Raw genomic sequence first — 9,008 nt, forward strand, 5'->3', positions numbered from 1 at the left:
AAAAATCCTTTTAAATCTGTCTGCTAGGAACAGCCTACAGGTTTTAAAATGAAGTGCACTGCATACCAGGAATGGTACTACCCTCAGGTAAAGCAGACAAGCAGTGTGCATCATGATGGAGCATGCCTGTGAGGTTAGTTCCTATATGTGTTTATGCATATATAAATATGTACATAATGTGTGTTTTATATATATCTGTATGTTACACATGAATCATCTACTACCTAAAAGCTTTGCATAATCCATTTTCAAATCCTCTGTTTGGGATTTTTCCCCCTTAACACCTAGTTTCTCTTTGGTGTGGTTAATAAACGTGGCTCTGATGTGCGACAGCTTTCCTTTAGGATGCCAGCAAGCCATCGCGGCTAATGCCTCTGCCTGTCATTGGTTAAGTGGGCTGCACCTTCCTGCTCCATTTATTCGTCAGGATCTTCATAGAGTCTCTGTCATATATGATTGAGTTGGAATGTCGGGGCCTGTAATTGTTGATAAATGTCCTCTGCAGCTGTGAATGTTGGTGTTTCAGGGTAGTACAAGTTACGGTGAATTACTGTAACAAAGTAATCTGGTTTCTGTGCTCACTGAGTAACTGATCTGGACATTTCCTATTTTCTGAACTCCAATGCATGTACTGTGTATCTTGAGAACTGCTTCCTATTCTGTGCTGTTTAACCTGTTAGATTAAAAAAAGAAAGTTCATCTTTTCCCCAGCTGCTTGCTGCCTTGGTGGTTTTAAATGTCACTTATTTTATCAAGATTTCTTTTCCTTTCAGTTAATGTGGCTGCGCCTCTACTGACACTGTTTAAAATACAGACCGAAATTAGAAAACGAATACATTGGAGTCAGATTGACTTTTGTCTGGTATTTCTCACATCCTGATACTTCCAGAGAAATGTGTATAGTATAAAATAATAATTTACTGGCAGGAGACATTCACTGCTGTCAGTCGAGGCTCGCAGCTCTCAGCTGATATACAGCATTCGTAACCTACCACCTATTCTACACTTTTGCTCTTCTCTGTATGTTTAAGTGCAGGGTAGGTGCTTAAAGTATGCTCAGAAATTGAAAGTTTGGTGTAGGGGCTGTCTTAGTACTTTATTTTTGCAGTGGACTTTCTGTCTATTTTGTATTGGCTCTTGTCACTTTCTGACTAGTAACTGCTTGTTCTTCACCTGGAAATATCAGACAGGTAGAAAGTTTAGCTTTTGTAGTGGTGAATTAAAAGGCAAAAGACACCAGTATGGTGAAACAAGAACACCTTGACTCGAGGAAGCTGCATGTGTCACTAGGACCCTGATGGAAAAAATAGCACCCCGTTTTAAGATGACTTTTAAGAATGTGCTTAAGGCCCATTGGTTGTCTTGAAAAGTTCTAGTCTTGAATATATTTGTGGAACAGTGTGCCTATAAATCTTTCCCTTATTATATGCTCTGAAAGTGACAGTTGTCAACACCTCCTACTTGGTGAAGTTTCAGAAAGTTTCCAAGTGCACTGTCAATTTATATGAAGAATAAAACTTTGCTTCACTTTTTTTTTTTCTGCCCCAAAATGCATCTCTGAAATATTACCTTTTATTGAGGGTAGCTCAAATTCAAAATAGTGTCAGCAAATGTATGTTAACAAGTGAAGGCCTTTAAATAATAATCTTTTTTAACACTTTCCTTTACAACATCTGTCTTCTAAGTTTATTACCTTCTCCGGTGCAGCTCTCCATGTATAATGAACAGCAGAGGTTCAGCTTAAATGGAAAAATAAAAAAAAAAGAAGGGTCTAAAAATTTTACACAAACCAATAGACTGGGATGTAGGATTTGAACACAAAGCTATTCCATCCAGCTACTCTGGTTGTGATACTCTAACAGGACTGAGTAATTTTAAGACAGATAACAGCATTTGTACTAATATACGTTATGGCAAAAGCAGCCAAATATTAGCCAATACTTCAGCCAAATGAAATCACTCCTGTAATGCTGTCTTTATTTGACCACAACTGGCTAGTAGCATTTATCTGCATGTGAAGAAAAAGGGGAGCTTACTTGTCCGTAGGGCATCAAATGTTGGCTATTATTGGTGGCAAAATACTAAGCAATTTCTACCAGTCGTCTAACCCAGAAGGGTAATTGCCTGATTTTCCTTTGGCACTTACAGCCAAGTGCTCTGTAGTGAAATAGACCTAAAACCCCAAAAGATCTCAGGAATTTAATATAGTTCTGTAGAAATTATTCTAATGGAGAATGACATCCTTGTAGATTTTTTAAAAACTCTTCAGTTCTATGCAAATCCACAAATCATTATTTCCAGGAACACGTGATTAGGGATTTGCTATTCACTGATGATGCAGAACCAAGATGTAGGTTCAATAAATTCCATCTGTGTAGCTTCCTATATCCTCCAGCGTGACCCTCCCTTTTGTACTCCATAAAAGCAGAGGCAGTGTCTGAGGATAAAGAGTTCAGAAAGGCTTGAGAAAATGTCTGGAGGACAAAATTTGTTTCCTCAAACACACACGCAAGTGGCAGGGCATGGAGTGTTGTCTTTCTTTAAGCCCAACAGATACCCCGTGGTGCTGCTTTTTCGAGTCACTCCAGCGGTGCCGTGGTCGTTTGACCCTGACAAGGTCATGTGCAAACGGGGACCTTATTTTTCATGGATCTCGGGTGAGAAGAAGAGTCAGTTTAAGATGCAGAATGTGTATTTTCTATCCTTTAAACTAATGTTGCTGGGTTCTCGTTTTCTCCTGTCGTTGGTTCCAGGCTCAGCTGCCATTCCATAACGCAGCTGGGAGGCCTGGCTGCTTGCTGAGGTTGGCTGCGGGTCAGGGTTTCAAAGCGGGGCGATGCCCCCTGAGCTTTCCCAGGCTAACTGGGATGAGGTGTCCCAGGACCAACTGAAACGTGCATCTGGTCTGGAAATCTGCTGCCCAAATGATGCGAATATTGCATGAGGCTGATTTTGTCATGGTTCATAGCCAGAATTTATTCTGCTGGAAGTAGGTTGGTATTGATTGCAGAGCAAACTGTTAGCTGTGCAAGACCGCTGTGGTGTGAGATGCTGTTCAGGCTGGCCGTCAGTCTGTGGCAATCCTGATTCCTCTCTTTCAACCCTTTGGAAATCAGTATAGATGTAATTGATTCAACTTGGGGTCTTAATAGCAAAAAGACTTCTCATCTTTTTGCTGACTGCTCTGTTTTGTCTTGTATGACCCTTAGTTGCATAACAGATGTGTCCCCTGGCACGTACTGTAGGTAAAGGACAGCATTAATGAACTCCAGATGGCACATACTATATTTTACTGGGATGTAAATCTGAAACAAACTCTGTATTCATGGTGTTCAATTAAAAAAGAAATTGCACACAAAAGGCCTGATTCTGATGCCACCAAGTCAATGCCAGAAATCTTACTGGCTTCAGGGACTCAGGATATGCCCAGGGGGAGAACTTTGCTAAATAAGTGTCTGAAGAGTTACTGATTTGCACTAACTTCTAGTAGGACTCTTACACTAATATTCTCATGGCCCTCCTGAAAAGTTTTTGCTATATTTTGCATTTTAACTAATGCTGAACTAAAATAATGATTTGATTGATTTGATACTGGATTACTTTTCTAGCTGCCTCCATAACAAATGCATTCTAGCCATGGTTTATAAGAAGAATGTGTTTAGTTTGGATGAGGACAGTGCTTTTAAAGCGAATCTCTTGCTGATACCCATTTGCACTTTGGTTTGCATGATGGTATGGTCTCAGCATCCACAATCTGGATTCCTTTTGGATAAAACTAAATCAGAAGGTGTTTTCCAGCCAGTAACTGGTGCTCACACCACAGGATAACACTAGATTTTGAAGTTCCATCAAAATCTTCCATAATGTTGGCTTTTTATAGATACAGGGTTCATTCTTGTATGTGATATTTTCTTACTCTATCTGAAAAGAAATATCGGCAAAGAAAGTTAATGAGAAACTTGAAGGCATAGTAGGAATCTAATATAACCATCCAAAGCCCAGATTTTTCTTTACCTCAAAAGCTAAGTTTCAGATTTTCACATAAATAGGAAAAAAATTCCCTAAATATCGTTGATACAGTCATGATTGTGTGCTGCAGTGGATAGTAATGTATAGCCACAGCCCTTGTCACTTCGGAGAATTGCAGAGATTCATGTACCACGATGTGATAGCTGGAGTTTGCCCTGGTTCAAAGACAGGAGGTAGCAAGTACTGAGTATTTGGTCCATAGCAGTAAATATCCATAGTGATTTCTGGGATGCTTGTTGGCATTTTTATCTTTACATGTTGCTTTTGTCATTAGCAAAATAAAATGATTAATCACAACTCATTATTTCATTATTGTCTAATTACTTCTTGCGTGTTAGGAAGGGCCAGATTATCCCAACAGCATTTCTTGGGAAATGCTTTTTGTGTTGGATGGGAAGGCAGATGATACGTATGGTTCAGTTCAACAAAAAATGGTTGGAGTACACATTAATGTCTAAGGGCGAATGAGGCAGAGCACAGAGTACGTGGCTGCGAACACGTGGGTGCCGGGAGCGCAGGCGACCTCGCTCATTGCTCAGCTCTTCCACCCACTTTCCACAAAGCCTTTCCCCGTCTGAAAAATGGGAGTAATGCACTGAGCACGTGGAAGCTTGCTGGCAGTAAACGTTATGTGAGAGTGAGTCAGGTCTTGCTGCTGTGACTTGGGTGATGATCACTGGAAGTTTCAAGATCTCTAGTTTGCATTCAAAGCAAAGTCAGAGGAAGCTACAGGCAAATAAATATTTGCATGGAGTTAGCAAAGTAAAAATGCAAAGGGTCTTAAAGGAAAATTTATTAGTTTGATCTGTAGTAATACTAAGTAAAAGGAAAACACACTGACTTGATGGTCAATATTAATCCATTTTATCTCAGATAATGCTTGCAGTTCTTAAAAGCCTTTTCTCTCCAATCAAAGCAGTTCTGGGATTTCTAGTGTTTTGAATGGCTCCTTAAAAACTTACTGTACTGGTGGATCACAACTTTTTACTGCATAAGCTATCTATTTGACTAGTTGTCCTTGAAGGAAGCATTATGGATTTTGTTTGTGTAAACAGACATCTGATATTTCCAGAAAGACGTTGGCTCGCAATGGCCATATCGCAGAGCGCTGCCGGGAGCCGCAGGAGACTTCCCTTCGCTCCGGTGGGCTAAGGCAGTCTTGTCACGCCGGGGCAAATGATTTATTATTTATGTTGCTTGCAGAAGGATTCATTATACATTTTGACACTTTCACCTTTTACTTGTGTCTTCCTTTTTCTCAGCATTTTATGCAAGGCTTTATCAGGTGCTGTTCGGGTTTGCCCACAGAGGTTGTGAAGAGGGCAGGGAGAGGCTCGCTGCGCTTATTACCGTCAGACACTGGGCTGTTCCGCTTCTGTCCTTTTCGCCTCCTAGCTCATTTTTTTCCTGCTCCATAATATAGACTGTAAATTCATTTGGCATTCGTTGTTGAACAGCTCAAATAACCATGGGTTAGGCATTGAGAAAGACTAGTTCACTTTAAAAAGTATAGGAAAGGCTGATTTTTATCTCCCGAGATCACAGACAGCAACATTTAGCAGCACAGTTAGAGAAAAATCAAAACAAGGTTTTGAAACAAAGGGAGGTATTTTGGTTTAGTTTTCTCTCCTTTTCCCAAGCTTTCCTGAACACGTGGCTGGTTCCTGGATTCACACGTGCAGAAATTCCAATGCCACATATTGCTCATACCTGCTTATGTGGTTTATAGGAATGAAACCATCACTGCCAAAGCTTTGGACTTCACTGGTTTGCAAGCTTGTAGTGGAAGGGAAATCTCATTGCGCTCAACTGCCCTTAGGATACACTCAAGCTTAGCAGGAGTTAAAAAACTAGTTGTTTGCTCCCAGGTGCCCCTCATTACACTGTCAATTAGCCCAGCAGGCTGAGAAGGGCTGACCTGGTTTTAGGCAGAACCTGGCAGAGCTTCCTCAGACACCCCTGCCAGGCAGCTCTTCCTAAACAGAGGCAATTTTGTTGCTTTCTTTGATTTGGGATTTCCTCCCCCTGCCTTACCAAAATATCTGTGTGGTGCTTAAGACTGGCTTATGGGTTTGGCCTGATAAGATTTTATAATCACAAATTAAGCAAAAACATAGTGGAGAAGAAAGCAACTCAGAAAATGGAAGTTACCACAGATTTGAAGAGGAATGGAAAGGAGAGGAATGCTTGATATGCTCCTGGAGTTGTCCTGCGTGAAGTAAGCGGTGGGTAACTGGTGGGTAACAGCCTGAGCTGGCTGAGACAGGCAAAGCGGTGTATGGGACAGGCAGAGTAACTGAGTTTGTCAGGCTCGTTGTCAGGAGCGGGAGCAGAAAAATGCAACTACGCTCTTTTTCCCTCAAAGTTTGTTTTAGTTTTTTTAATCATTATTAGTTTGTTTGTTCAAAGAGAAAATTTGAAATAGGGAAGTGTGTGAAATTACTTTCTTCAGAAGTGCTGGGTAGCCATCAGCATGGCAGTAGATGGCCAGAATCAATTTGGTATTGACAGAGATGGCACATCCAAACCCACAGGAGAGCGAGAAGATGAATAAAACCCTCAGACACCCACAGGCAGCTGGAGTGAGCTCTGCTGCTGTGTAATGTGCCACTTGGTAAAGGACTTGTAAAAATTTGGGAAAAAGCTCTTAGCATAAACCTTTTTTCCCTCCTTTACTTGTAAAATACATACCATTATGAGAAATACAATATGAGAATTTTTTTTTTTTCTGCCAAAAGTTAAGCTGAGGTGGAGGAATCCCCATTGCCCTTCTGTTGATGGTCTATGCTGTGAATACTGCTTTGCCAGGTGAAAGCCGCAGGAATGCCTTGGGGACGGCGGAATGAGTTAATGCTGTACCTGGCGCACCAGTCAATGCGGCTGTGAGCAGCTGTTGCTGGGCTGGTGTCTTCTTTGGGTAGAGCCTATGCCACTGACAGCCTGGGAGAGTTGAGACTCCGTAATCTCAATGGAAAGTCTGGATTTTGCTTGGGAGAAGGAAACTATAGGTGTTACACTTTTTTTCTGTTGTCACTCCATTATCACCACCTATATCTGGCACTAGAGAGAGGCATGTATGGCAAGGGAATGAAGTAGGCCTTGGGGACAGGGGCTGGCCTTACAGCATGGCTTGTATTTGCTCTCCAATATCTCTAGCAACCTCTGATGAGGAACATCAGGAGTGGAGAGCGAATGATCTTCATGGCCCACGATGCATTCCCTTTCCTAGATAAGAAGTTGGGCATTTTCTGCCTGTATAGAGTTCATGTGGAAGAAAAAGATGTAAGAAATTTCTTCCATCAGCTAAAGCTAGAGGCTGGAGAGCTGAGATACTCAAGAGGAGCAGACTTACACCAGCACTGCGTGCTTTTGAAAAATCTGAAATGTCTCCGAACAAGCAAGATGCCTATTCATTGGCATTGGCGTATTTATTGATATTGGCAAGGGGCTGGGCATCAGTAACAGGTCTGGTTTAGTTGTCCTTCTCAACATAGTAACTGCTTTCCATCCCCCTGATGCTGTCAGAAATGTTTGGATGTATTTTACTGTAAAAGCAGTAACAGTTATGTGAGGGGGAAAAAGTTGCTGATGAACTCAGTGTTGTGAATAAACATGTGAAACTAAAGAAAAATAGGTGCTTCTGCTAAAAATATCATTACTGTCATTTAAAAATAAGTCACTCAACAACTGTGTTTGACACGGAAGAATATTATACAGGCATGAATATTTTTCTTCTGCTTATATTTCTATGTCAATCAACAAACAGTGGTATCAAGTAGCATTAGTCAGCTCAAGAGTAGATGTACCTCCTGGGAAGGAATGTCTACATAGAAATAGATGTACGCGTAAATCTCCAAATCATGAGTGAAAGATAGGGTGCAAAAGGTGCAAGGATTTGTTAAAACAACAGATGCATCATTGGAACGGAGTTTGAAGGTATTACTGTATACCAGCACTAAATGAAACCAGGTAATTCAGTTACTAATAAAAACTGTCCTGGAAATTGTGAAACACATTGCTGCTGCCTCCAGCCAACCCTCGGGCTTAACGCCTCATCTTCTCATTTGCCTTAGAATCCATTATCTCTTTATCACTTCTTTAAATACCGCTATTCCTAGGAACGCATATAGTAACTCTGGGTGTGATTTAAGAGCATTGGAAGTATCTTCTGTCTGTTTATCATCATTTTAATCCCTGTCTTGCAGTCCCCATGTCTGTACTGTCAGCTCCAGGCACATCGTGTCACGTATGGATGTAACAGTTGGGAGGAGGGGCAGGTGTTTTCAGGAGCACTTTCTTGAATAACTCGGGATGTATAAGCATATGCCGAAATGGCCACCTCTGCCTACCCCAGACAGGTAACTCCAGCCACCCCCACTGCTGGGCTTTGCCTGTTTCAGCGGTGGCACGAACTTGCTGGCTGACTTTGCACTGAAGCTGCTGACGGCCTCTCAGCTCTTGTTTATCGCCTCTTACTGTTAGTGACTCGCAGCACGAAGCCTGCTGCCGCGCTGCTGAGCGTGCGCCTGCATTGCACGTTTAACGCGGTTACCGGCGGGACGAGCCATCAACTGATAACTGGGTACTGTCTCAGGCTTGCCTTGGCGCTGCGGCCATCCGACGCTGCTCTTCGAGCTGCGTGGGCTGAGCACGTAACTAATTAATTAAAGAGTTAATTTTGAACAAAGCAACTGAATAATTAAAATTGTGGATCAGAACCCACTTCTAGGTGCGTAAACAAATGCAGAAGTAGCCTCGAGGCATAATTCCTTGGGGTACCTGGGAAGATTTTGCCCTTTGAGCTTCTGGTAAAAATAATCTTTACTGCCTGGATAATATGCTAAGGTGTTTAGTACTGGGTGTGATCTGTATGTTTCAGATTGCTGTGATCAATTTATGAAGTAATGCCATACCAAAACCCAATTATTGTAATATATATTTTTATACATATGCATACACACATATATAGATGTATATGA

This window comes from Ciconia boyciana, chromosome 8 (assembly GCF_034638445.1).
Source record: "Ciconia boyciana chromosome 8, ASM3463844v1, whole genome shotgun sequence".
In the NCBI taxonomy this organism is placed as follows: Eukaryota; Metazoa; Chordata; class Aves; order Ciconiiformes; family Ciconiidae; genus Ciconia; species Ciconia boyciana.